General features: G+C 42.8%; 1 protein-coding gene across 1 annotated transcript in view; it reads right to left on the reverse strand.

The window, feature by feature from the left end:
- ITGBL1 (integrin subunit beta like 1) overlaps positions 1-13,066 on the reverse strand; it is a 204,818-nt gene that overhangs the window by 10,076 nt on the left and 181,676 nt on the right. The window lies entirely within an intron of this gene.

A 13,066-nucleotide genomic window follows, 5' to 3' on the forward strand; every position in this document is an offset into this window, starting at 1 on the left:
CAAAATCTCCTTTTCGTCCCCCCCCCCCCCACACACACACACAAATCCCAGCTGAAAACCGTCAACTGAATCCAGGGCATGTTTACAGGTCATCTGGTTAATGCCCTGTCACTGAAGGACAACGGACAGTTCTTCGATGGCTCTGTTTTATTTTTGCGATGGGTAGGACGCAGTGAAGTTAGAAAATTAGTGCCCCCTAAGAGCTACATGCACAAAAAAACAGTTATTAAATTGATTATATCCTGACTTACCCAATAAAACAAAAGTCCACCTAAAGTGAGGTCTATTTAAGATGTTTAAAAAAACTGTCCATCTTTGCAGGCAGATAATCTGGGATACAAAAAGTAAGAAAGAGCTTCTATGCACCAGTGACATCAAGCTCAGGACTTTCCGAATGTTCATGTTTCTTACTGACCCTGGGCTAGTGAGAATTTCCATCAATTTGACATAATTGGAATCATTTAATCTCTATTGCAGAGAAAGCCACTCTCCCTTTAACTTAGGATATTGTTGAGAATAACTAAATGGCTCCTCACAGCAAGTAATTTAATACAAAATATTCAAGGAAATAGGAGATTGTTTTTCATTTATTAGCTCATTCATCACATCCTTCCACAAAATTAGGTTGGCATCTAGCCCAGACAATGGTCAAAATGCACTGGTATTTAAATGTTTTGCTTTGCCACTGACATGGCTTTTCTTTAAAGTTTTTTTTAAAAGCTTTTGATATAAGCTATCTTTTTAATAAACTTTAATGATATAGGCATGCACTCAAGAAACTATTTATTGTGTACCAGGCATAGTCCACGAGAGTGGAAAACAAGGACACAAATACACTTGAGTTGTGGGAGAGCTGAAGAGGGCACTAGTATATTCAACAGTGAGAACAATGTTAACTGGAGTAGTCAGAGAAGAGCTCTGTGACACCCAAGGGATAAGAAGAAGCCAAGATAGCCAATGTTCTAGAAAAGCTAATGAAAAGTTCTTGGAATAAGAAAGAGCTTGGCATGTTACAGGCAGTGAAAAAAAGGTCAATGTGTTCAAAGAAAATTGAGTAAGAAAAAATGGAATAAATAACAAAGCCAGAGAAATATTCGGGAAAGAGAACACAGGAAATTGTCTATTCTTGGTAAGAAGTTTCAATTTTATTCTAAGAAGAATGGGAAATCATAGAAGGGTGTTATGCAAGAGAGTGATACGATATGATTTACAATTTGCAAATTCAGCTTGGCAGCTGGGAGGGCGAGATGAAGGTGTGTTGGGAGGCACTGAGTATGGTGAAAGTGAGGGAGTTGGAGTGGTCCAAGTGGAGGTGGGCGCACAAATGAGGAGAGTAGATGGAGATCCAATTTGGTGATGGTGCCTATAGGACCTGGTGTTGGATTGGACGTGATGAGTGAGAAAGAAAGGACTAGTTTTCTAGTTAGGGAAATGCTATTTGTTAGATATGGAAGCTGCAGGAGGGCGCGGTTGGGAGCAGAAAATCAGCTCTGCTTTGAACATTGTGTGTCTGAGATCCTCTTAAGACAACCAAGTAGACAAGCCACGTAAGCAGGTGACACAAGTCTGATGTCACAGATTAGGGCTTGGTTATACACACTCTTTTCCAAAAAGAGAGAGCATTTGAAGCATTTGGAAGTCAATGAGCCTACCTAGGGAGAAATAAATCTTGGGGAACTCCAATATTTAGGGCTAGGGTAAAGGAGGAGAAGCCAGACAGGTAGGAACATCTAGTAAAGAAGGAAGAAAATGAGACAATTTTATAAAATGACAAGAAAGGCTATTCCATAAAGGCAGCTTACGGAGTGAAATGTTCCTGAAAATTGGAGTTAAAAAAAAAAAAAAAAAACCAAAACCAAAAAACACCATAAGTCAGCTTTTGCCAGACCAACTCTACTATGAAATCACTCAGGCCTATGAATGCCGCCCCCAGGGGTGGCAGACTTATTGATGTATAACGCATATATACCGTTTAGTAAGAACAACGTGTCTGAGGGTGGCAGAACCCATAGTGATAAGCTATCTTCACATAATAAGTGTACAACAGATCATTCTAGAATGAACCTTAGAAAGATCTGCCTAATGAACCGTTTGAAATACACTAAATCGGCCTTCACTTGACTTCCAAGCCTTCACACCGGTGAGTAACTTCCCATTCGATTTTCACTTCCAGAGCCACTCCCCTCTCCCAGATGCTTAGCTCCTTGCATCTGGTATCCCCATCCTTGCTCTTTCTTCCTACTCTCTTTCCTTCCCCCACACCAAAATATTCACCAAGGACACTCCAGACCTGTGTTGCCCAACATAGTAGTCACTAGTCACACATGACTATCGGAATTTATTAAAGTTAAGTAAAATTTAAAATGCAGTTTCTCGGGTGCACTAGTCACATTTCAAAGGCCTGAGAGCCAGGAGTGGCCAGTGGCTCCTGCGTGGAATGACGCAGACACAGGGTACTCCCGTTATCTTTGAAAATCCTATTGGACAGTGCGGCTCTAGACAAACACCTTTTCCAATGAAATTCACTGGCTCTGAGACACATTTCCTTCAGACACTGCAATGATGGTTCTCAGTTAGGAAACTGACCCCTGGGGGGGACTAATTGAATCACATACTACGTATTGTCTGCCCAATACTCTTTTCCCCTTGTTAATATTGGGGAGGGCCATTCATTTCTTTCAGGGAGGTGATAATATGCCCATCTGAAAATGTTTGATTACCCAGGCTCCTTTTGACTTAGGACAGAGCTCGAATAAATGAGATATAAGAGAAAATCTCTTGGGTGAGGTTTCCAAGAAAGCTACGGTCGTCCAAAGAAAGACAGACTCAGCCAGCATGTGTCCTTTGCTCTTTGCCCTTTTCTCTCCCTTTTTTTCTTCCCTAGAAGATGGACGTACTGGAGGCTTTCTAGGAGCACGACAATGAAAGTGATGCCGGAAGGGCGGAAGTGAAGAGAGAGGTGCGTGGGGCATTGATGGCTTTCAGGTAGCCCCCTCACCCTCCATCCCGGGAGTGACACCTTGCAGATTTATTTCTGTGAATTACCTACAGGCCTGACTGGTACACTTATGAAGTCGGAAAAGATATCTGTGACTTAACATGTAATCTGGAGACAATCCCCGTGCTACCTGAGCTAAGAAAGGCTTGGCTTGACTCAGTGGTTGGAGACCTTTGCCAACGTGAGCAATCCGGCAGCGTCTGGGGGTCACTATAATCATATCCTCAGGCTGCACGTTCTTCAGTTTGCAGCTATGAACTGAAGAACTCCCAGAAGAAATGTGAACTGATTGTGTAATTAACAGGTGGCTCTTCATTACCCCTTCTTGTTTCTTCAATTGGACCCATGGGCAGCAGCTATTCCAGGAACACAGAGGAAAGAAGAAAAGCAATAAGCAGCCATTTCTTATTCCTATCCTGGGTAAATGGAGGACAGGAGGGAGGTCTCTGATTCTGTTTCTATTAGCCTAAAACAACTAAACACACACCAGCCAACACGTGGATATATTTCCTTCATGAAATCTTAAAATCATATACCACGAAAAAGTGAGTAATTCTTAGGGATTATCACTCTGGACAGAGCATGTTTTCTCAGCAGTGACTTATTTGATTAAAAAAATCCATGCACTTACAGATCACACACAATTTTCATTGTTAATAAAGGTGTTTTGAGAAGGTCCGCATGTGGTCTACGATCACTGAACGTGACTCACCAATACCTTAATTAGTAAGAAGGGTCTTACTTCATACCGATTTTCTGTTTGCCAGTCATTTTCACGACTCTCATTTTCAGGTCGTAATTTGGCTGTAATCAAAACTGAACTGCTTAGAATTATGTAATTACTTACATTCCCCTTCAGGTACAATTGCTAATCTACCCCCACCTACCGGAACTGGTTTAATCATCTTCAGCGTTACCGTTAGGAGGGGAGAAACAGGGCTAGTTATTACCTCTCACGTGCCTGCTGATTTGGTAGGTTGATGGGCGTGTTTGGTTTCACTCAGTCCCTGTTTGCTCAAACACGCAGGCAGTCCCTGCCTGGCTCTCGGGCCCCACGCTGGATGCACAGGGCTCCAGTTCTCCTCTCCAGGTGCAAGACCACGCAAGCCACGGCTCGGTGTCTGGTGGCGCACGGAGAAAACGACCCAGATTAGTGACTCTCAGTTTTGTTCCCCCGGGCAGCCACACCAGACGGATGATGTGAATGAGTTTCACGCACTCATACTAGTAAGATTTGTGAGAGGGAGACTAAATGCTTTGTACGAAGAGCAGACTCTCCTCCGAGGCACAGACTGCTGATTCGTAGGACGCCAACTTCCTTCCAGAAACTCCGAAGCTAATGCTTGAAGATATCCAAAACAAAGGCATTGTTTCGTCCTGTTCTGAAGATGGGCATTTCAGGCTTTTGCTTCCCGTTACACGCGCAGGGCGTGCGTGGGTGCCTACTGGGCCCGCGGTAGCAGGCACGTTTCATTCCTTACGTCTCCTTCTCACCGTAAAGAAAATCGGTGGGCGTTAGGATCCTGACCGCACTCGTGGGCGTACCAAGGCTGAGACCAAAAGCCCGTGTAAGTTACTACAGCTGGCAGGAAATGGAGCCAGAATCCAAAACCCGGTCTGCGGGAATAGAGGGTTCATCTTCATCTTGCTGTGGGGCGCTGCTCACTTAGCTTCTCTGAAGGACTTAAATCTTCTCTGAAGGACGGCAGCAGAGTGCCCCACACATACCAGAGAATGCGGACTTTCCCCAGACAGAACATCCACACACCCACAGAAGATTCATAAACCAAGATTTAAAAAAAAAAAAAAAGTTCTATCCCTTAAAAAAAAAATGTAGGAAGAAATGCAACAAAATGTCATCAGACATTGTTTTTGAATGATAGATTTATGAGGGATTTTTATTTTGTCCTTTATATTTTTCATTATATTTTTAGTGGTTTTAAATGTTGAAAAATTTTAAAAAATCAATGTAAAATATTTTATAATGTCCAAATATCTAAAGATCAGCAAGGATAAAATATGTGAAGTGAAATAATATGCATTATAAATGATAAATGAGTAGTTTGAAAAAAATCCTTCCCAAGGATGGATTCAAGAGCAGCTGAGAAAGAGCTCTGATGTGAGAAAATGAAACAAATATAGTCCTTCAATATATCAAATATTTTTTTCATCTCTGTGCCTTTGCTTAGCCCCTCCCAGACCCCAAATGTTCTTCACACCCAAGCTCCACACATCTAAATATTAGCTGTTCAAGGTTCAGAGGAAATGTTCATTCCCACTTGAAGAATTCTCTGATTCCAAACTCAGATCTCTGTCTCTGTCTCTCTCTTTTTTCCTCTGTCCCTCCCTCCCCTTATTTGTGGCTCTGTTAATTTTCAATTTATTCTAAGAAAAAAAAAACTTCTTGAGATCAATCCTTAACCTAAGTTTGAGGCTACAATAATGAGAGAGAGACTCTTACTGTATCCACAAGAAGTGTACAGAAGAGACATAAGGACACTTAGAGTGAAATGACATGATGTTATGAAGAAGGTACTGCAGTGTGGAGGAAGTACAGAAGAATTTCAGAAAGGCTCCCTGAAGGAGATAATTTGGAAGTCTAATAGAAATGATGAGTTATTCAAGGAGAAGCGAAAGTAAGGAATACAATGCCACGTAAAAGGGACAAAGTCATAACACGTCCAAATTTCTCCATCTCCATGGCCCTCTATGAAGGAATCATTTTTTAAAAAGATGCAGACAATTGGTGCCACAAAACGTTGTCTCCTCCATCCAAAAACTCAAATCAGAAACCTGGGATTCATACTTGGGACTCATCCTTGAACCTGCCCTGCCCTTCACGCATCCCTTCATCATGGATTTCTGTACGTGCTGCTCATACTTCTGGGGCACGGGGGGCCCCGCTAAGCCTTTGGGCTGACCTCTGGCACTAGTCTCCTTGGAAGGAAAGGAGGCTGGAACCACATCCTGGCAGCAGCACGGTCCCAGGCTTTCCTCTCCACGCGAGTCCTTGTAGCAATTTATGAGGATGACAGCTCAATACAGTGGTGTGGGAATTACCTTCTCTTCCGATTGCACAGCCCAGATGCCCGGAAACGAGATCCATATGGCACAGATGTTGAGGCTTCCCTGGCTTACAGGAAGCCTTATGCCCGAGAGGAGCCAAAATCTCTCCTAATGATTCCTTAAGCACAGCTCCCGGAAACCCCACCAGGGCACGGCATCCCCATCACACATGTATAGTTCAGTCATACTCCCTCCCCATCTAGCTGAAATGTATGGATCACAGATCGCGATTACCATGAGCACTGTTGTCCGGTGACACTGGCGTATACTATCTGCATCTGTTCCCAGGGAACCGGAGCTAGGGGTTTAACAGCGGGTCAGAGTCTCTGGCAGCAAGGTAAGCGTTTTGTTAGCCTGTTGTCCGTATTGTTGGTAATGCCATCACCGACACACCTCAGTCTTTCCCTCTGCACCGTCCTCTGTCTAGCTGAACCATCTTTACTTCTCACCAGGACTATTCTCCTGACATCCATATTCACCCGGCAGCCTTCCCAGCAACTCCTCGCAACAATGCATACTTCACCCCGCAGCCAGAGGTACTGTCACCACAGGGATCGTATTACTGGCTTGTGTAAACCCCTCCTATGGCTTCCTAGCATCCTGCGAGGAAAACCTCAAATCACGAACATGGTTTTTAAAACATGTCGCACCCTTTTCCCATTTGCTTTCCAATCTCCAACCATCCAGGGTTTCTGGTTCTCAAACGTTCCTGGAATATGTTCCTCTCACTTTCCCACAGACGCCTCGCACACACTGTTCTCTGTGACACCCGCTACCACACCCGGCTGAGTTCTACACGCCCTTTACCACCAAGTACGGTGCTTGTCGTGTTCAGGTGATTAATACATGCAAAGCGCCTGTTATGCATCAAAGAGTGTTACCCAGATATGCGGGCATTAGGGTCTGGGTTCAATCCCCCAATTACATATGTTCTCATCGAACTAGCGGTTCTCCTTTCAGCACATCCGGCTCATTGTCATCCCTCTGTCAACGTCTACCCTTCAACCATAATTGTGCACTCCATAGATTCACCACCGGATCTCCAGGGGCAGAGGCTCCATATGTATTTGCTGAATTAATGAAGAAATAAATGATAACTTCACTTTCAACCAAGCAGAAGTTGGAAGAATTTCCGTATGAAAATATTTCATTAGAATTTGGAAGGAAGAGTCTGAAGCTAAGGAGAACAGAGCTAAGAAACCATCTTGAGAGACTGACCTGGGGATGAATGTGGGAGGGGCTGAGACGGCACGAGGACAACAAACACCAGAAAGACATCCAGAAGCCATTTCAAGGGAAATACTGAGATTTATGGGTAGGCTCTGGGAGAGGAACAACGAAAAGAAATGAAGTGGTTATAAGAGGAGTGGGAGAAGAAACGGGTGGGACAGGTGTTTCTGAGGCCCAGAGGGGAGACCATTTCATGGGGGTTTCAGAGAAACTACAACCCCTGTGTTTTAATGTGGTCATCTGGAATGAGAACTGAGGATCACCCAGGATTTGGGCAACTAGGATTTATCAGTAACCTCAGGGAGAGTCAGTTATGTGCAACGGCTGGAGGTAGAGCAAGTTTCCACAGGTTTAACATTGAACCAAGAGGAATGCTCTAAGCATATAGTTCAGAGAGAATGGCATCAAGGAGATGAAAAATATCTAAGGGTATGTGTGTGCTTGAGGGGCCGAGCAGGGCTTTACATGGAATAAGTATGCAATGAGTATTTGCTGATGTAATTATTATTATGGGCTATGTGCATGATGAGGTATTACTAAATAAGAAAAGGGGTTTTCTTACAATAAAGGATATTTTTAGATACACTGAGAAATACAGAAGCATTGGGGATGCATACTGTGGCTTGAGGAACCCCACTGGCCAGTGTCTTCTTAATTGTGCTCTTCCATGCTTGGGGGAATCTATGAGAAGATCCCCCACAGAAGGGGCACTGCTGAGTAAGAGCCACTAAAAATATTTCTGAGATGCACAGCAGCCACTTGGATTCGGAAGCTCACTGTCAAGTGTGAGGAGAAAGACTGCTTTATGCAAAAAGGAAACAGGAGAAAACACTCATTCCATCTAAAACTGAACACCAGAAAGTCACAGTTCTGAATAATAAACTGTTGTTACAAAAGGAATTCGTAAGCAACCATGGAACCCTGTTATACATCCCACAGAGTTCACAGTAGTCCACAGGATAAAATTCTGCCTTTGTTATGTCTGTCACTCTCTTTATATGTATATATACCGGTAATAATAACATCTAATGTGTGTGTGTGTGTGTGGTGTGTATATATATATATATATATACACACACACACACATGCATGTCAGATATATGTATGTCCTGTGTGTATGATACTTACATGCTGGGTACTGACTTTATATGCATTAACTCATCTAATCCTACAGTAACCCTATAAGAGAGGTATATTATGATCATCATTTATAGGTGAGAAATGGAGGTTATGTAAATTATCTCAAATAATGTTAGTAAGTGGCAGAGCCAGGGTAGGGGGGAAAACCCTCCCATCTGCAGCCTTAACTACTGTACTATATTCCCATTTATATTTCTAAGTATTAAAGTACATTTACATAAAGGTTCATGGGAAGTGGAGGAACTTGTGGTCTCCTCATCATTTGGTTTAGTATCCTGTATACTTTAATCCTAAAGTTACTGTAGATTAGAACATGTTAATTAATGGCATGTCTCTTATATTTTCTTTCCAGAGAACAGCTGAGACATAGATGAAATTCAAGACTATAATAACCAAGGCTCAAGTAACTCCTCCCTTAAAACAGTGCTCAGAAAATAAACAAATTAAAATCACAGTACCTTTATTAGCTGGCCTAAAGAAATCACACTTTGAGCCCAAGTGCAAAGCTATGGTGGGAGGTAATGTTCCCAGTGAGAACATGAATTACAGCTGATTCTTATTATTTGCGAATTCCGTATTTGAGAATTTGCTTACTCGCTAAAATGTATTTGTATCCCTGAGATCAATAGTCATTAGAGTTTTCCAGGTCATTGGGGCACATGGGCAGAATGGCTTCCGTTGCCAGCTAAGAGCCAGGAAGACCACCCTCTGCCTCTTGTTTCAGCGCCTACACTGCCAACAAGTGTGCTTTCTGCAGTATATTTAGTGCCCTACTTTTCACATTTTTGTGCTTTTTGCTGATGATGCTGATATTTAAGACGGCCCCTAAGATATAGTGCCGAGGTGCTGCCTTGTGTACCTAAGTGCAAAAAGGCTGTCATGTGTCTTCCAGAGAAATCATCTGCTACATAATCTCCCTTCAGGTATGAGTTACAGGGCTGCTGGCCGTGAGTTCAATATTAACAAATCAACTTATATTACACGAGGTGTCTTTAGACAGAAACATACATAATATAAGGGCATGTATTGATGTGTTCATGAAAATCCTCTGACTAGAGGCAGGAACAGGACCCCGTATTTCTCTTAGAAACAATGATTCAGTATTCGCTAATTCAGTATTCACAGCCACTTTATAGACTATAATTACCACGGATAAGAAGAACAGACAGTATCTTGCTGAGGAATACTAAACAGAGTGTGTGTGTATGTTATCTGTAGCTTTTCTAGCTGTATGTTACCTAGGATAAACATGAGTAGGCCATTGATGGGGACAGCTCTCCCTCTCCCTCCTGGAACTATCCCTCCCCAAGCAATAGGAATGACCATCAGGAGTAAAGAGCCATAAGTAAATGACAAGAAAAGCAAAAAAACATATTGACTAGAACACGTAAAGACGTGGGCATCAGCCCCAGTGCGGAACAGGGGACAGAACTGAATGGCTTGCCCGGTCACCTGCGCTGGTCAGCTCAAGCAGCTTTGATGAAGCAGAAGGGTAACAAATCATTGTTACCTATAGACAATCTTTTAAAATACTAGTATCATCCTATCGGTAGGGGAAGAAAGGGATAAAGAAAGGAGGGGTAATCAGAAGGGGGAATGAAGCATGAGAGACTATGGACTCTGAGAAACAAACTGAGGGCTTCAGAGGGGAGGGGGTGGGGGAATGGGATGGACTGGTGATGGGTAGTAAGGAGGCACATATTGCATGGTGCACTGGGTGTTATACACAACTAATGAATCATCGAACTTTACATCGGAAACCAGGGATGTACTGTATGGTGACTAACATAATATAATAAAAAAAATTAAAAAAAAATACTAGTATCATCCTAACCCCAAATCTCTCAAGGACACTATTCAACTATTGAAGTGAAATTATGCATAAGATATTTTTTTAGGAAAATTCCCAAGACTTTTCCCCTTTACATACTTGAAAAGTATTCAAAGATCTTCGGTCAATAAAATCTTTTTAATAAAATTTAGAATATGAAATTAAATGCATAGGTGATTTTTTAAGAGTTGGTTGCTAAGATTTAAGAAAAAGCACTGAGGGAATGCATCCCATTATAGCGATCAAAGAGGTTATGCATATCCGGCTGCTATCTGTCCGCGGCTGGCAGGGCTGGGCCTTCCTTGAGCACCCAGGAACAGGAGCAACATTCTCCCCAAACTTGAAAACGCCTTTGTCCTCTGATAATTAAGTTCCATGATACCATCTCTATTCGGTAAGATCAACCCCCTAAGAATTAATTTTCATTGTGTGACTAAGGATCTCCCAAATTGTAAGCAAGGCTACAGCAGGAGAATAAGGTGTTGTCTGCATGTCCGTAGCTATCGCCTCATCTACTGTGTTACATCCTGTCTAAGGAAGGGTTGGATTGGATGGTTGGCAAAATCTAGACAGCATTAAAGAGTGAGACCGTGCTGGTGTGTCTGCCGTACCATCCAGAGGAGATACTCAGATCACCGGGCATGAGAGTTGTAATCCTTTGGCAGATGATATTGTGCCCGCCAATACTGTCCGTACTGTTCTGGGGACCTCCACCTGGCGTCGCCCGGAGTTCTCGGCCCCAAGGTCTTGGCCAGCCAGAGAAGCCTGCTCTGAGATCACGTGTGTACCTTTGAGGCATGCTGGGTGTGAGAGGGGAGCTAATGCCTCCTAGAAGCAGTCCTCAATCAACGACTGATGGCTAAATTACGTGCTTTACCCAGGCTCCCAGAGCTTCACCTCCTGTCCTCTGGTGAAGCTCCAGTTGACCAGAGCAGTAATGGGATTGATAGCACAATCATAACTGACTGCCTCCCCTTTTCCGCTCTCCTACCAAAATCTCCTTCACCTTTCCAATAAATGACTTGCATTAAAATCCTTATTTCAGAATCTTACTTCCCACAGAGTTTCTCTACGAAGGGTTCTAGTCTCTGGTATGCTTTTATTTCTCATTGTATATCAAATAACTGGTTTTCTGGTTTATACATTGGTCTTTTACTAGTTTGGCTAGTGGAAATCAGTTCCCCCTGGAGCACAATAACTCTGGGTAGATGGACAAGATACAGACTGTAGACAAGCAGAGTCAAGAATTAGTCTAAAAAAATTATTCCTTTGTGAGATATTCTTCAGTTACCTAGTAAATGTTTGATCTCATCTAGCATGGAACAATACAGATTTGTTGTCATCTTTGAGTTCCTCCCCAGAGAAAGAGAGAGAGATTCACTGGGGGGTAGGGCATATATAATTTAATGGATGTGTAGATGTAACAGGTTTCTATCATATCAACCATTTCAACCAAGATACCAAGGCAGATGGGCGAGGTGACCCATGTGAGGTAGACGCTCCATGAGAGAGATGTGATGGTGCTCTTAAGAGCAAAGACATGTCTGTGGTTCTTCCTAGGTGCCAGGTGGGCTATAGGCATTGCTGTAAGAATTAAATGAGTTGGTAAACATAAAGGCACTTACTGCAAAAAAAGAAAAGAAAAAAAAGGAAAGAAAAGAAAAAAGACTATAATCTACTTAGATATTTGTGGTAACTACCAGTGAAGAAAAAATCCAAACCAGAACGAATAGTGATAAAAAGTCAAAACAGTTTGATGTCACCCTGGGGAAAACTGCAGTACCGAGAAAGATCTGTGAACTGAACGTCAGAGCTCAAATCCTGGGTCTGCCACTTTTTAGTTATGGGACATTAATACCTCCAACCCCACTCCCTGTTCCATCTGTGACCTGAAGAAAGCAGGAGCAATCTCTCAGGGCTGTGGGAGACAGACACCTGACACAAGACCTACTAAAAAAAGGGGGGGGGGGTCTTTTCCCTTGACTCCCGGAGAAAGGGAAGAAAAAAGCCAGTTTGCTCAAATGGCCAGTGTTTTATAATTGGAGAGTGAACAGAGAGATGTGCACGGATGTGAGACAGATGGCGTCCCTGCCTTTCCTAAGTTGGATGTGCATTTTTTATTTTTTACCAATAACAGCACCCAATTACATTACGATCGTCATCTGAAGAGAGAGTCTTTCAGTAGGCTTGCACACCCAGTTCACCGGGACTGAACCGGAGACTGCACGGAGCTGCCGGCGGCATGCATCACCTCAGCCCCAGGAAGTCTCGCGAGACTGAAACAGGAGCATGATGGCAGCCCATCCTCTCGGCTGGATGGAGCTCGGCAGACATTGTCACATTCAGCCTCGGGACTCTTTATTTGTGCTGCCTGACCTCTTTCTGTCTCAATGTCCCTCTGCAGTTTTTGTTTTTGTTTTCTTTCCTGGTAAAACTCCTGTTGGGTCTCTGAGCCATCATAGAAATGGAGTGTCTATTTTTTTGTGATTTTGTAAGTAAATTTTGAGTCTAACCGTACTGCTTTTTTTCACGTTGGTAGGTAATGTGTCCTTCCCCCACTAGTTTTTACTAGCAGAACAATAAACATCATTTTCAACAGCAAGACCTGTCACTGTCTTCACAGGACCTAGTATAATCTCAGCAACCTTTTGTCACCAGCATACTGTGTATTTTCACATAGCCCTAAATCAAGGGTCCAAGAAGATAAAGATCATTGCAAACCTAATTATATAATGCTTTTACGTCTAATTGTATATTGCTTTAAGTTTATCTTCTTTTTAACAGAGTTTCCTTTTTCTTTT

Source organism: Ursus americanus, chromosome 10, assembly GCF_024610735.1.
Source record: "Ursus americanus isolate L20-20 chromosome 10, mUrsAme1.1.p, whole genome shotgun sequence".
Taxonomy (NCBI): domain Eukaryota; kingdom Metazoa; phylum Chordata; class Mammalia; order Carnivora; family Ursidae; genus Ursus; species Ursus americanus.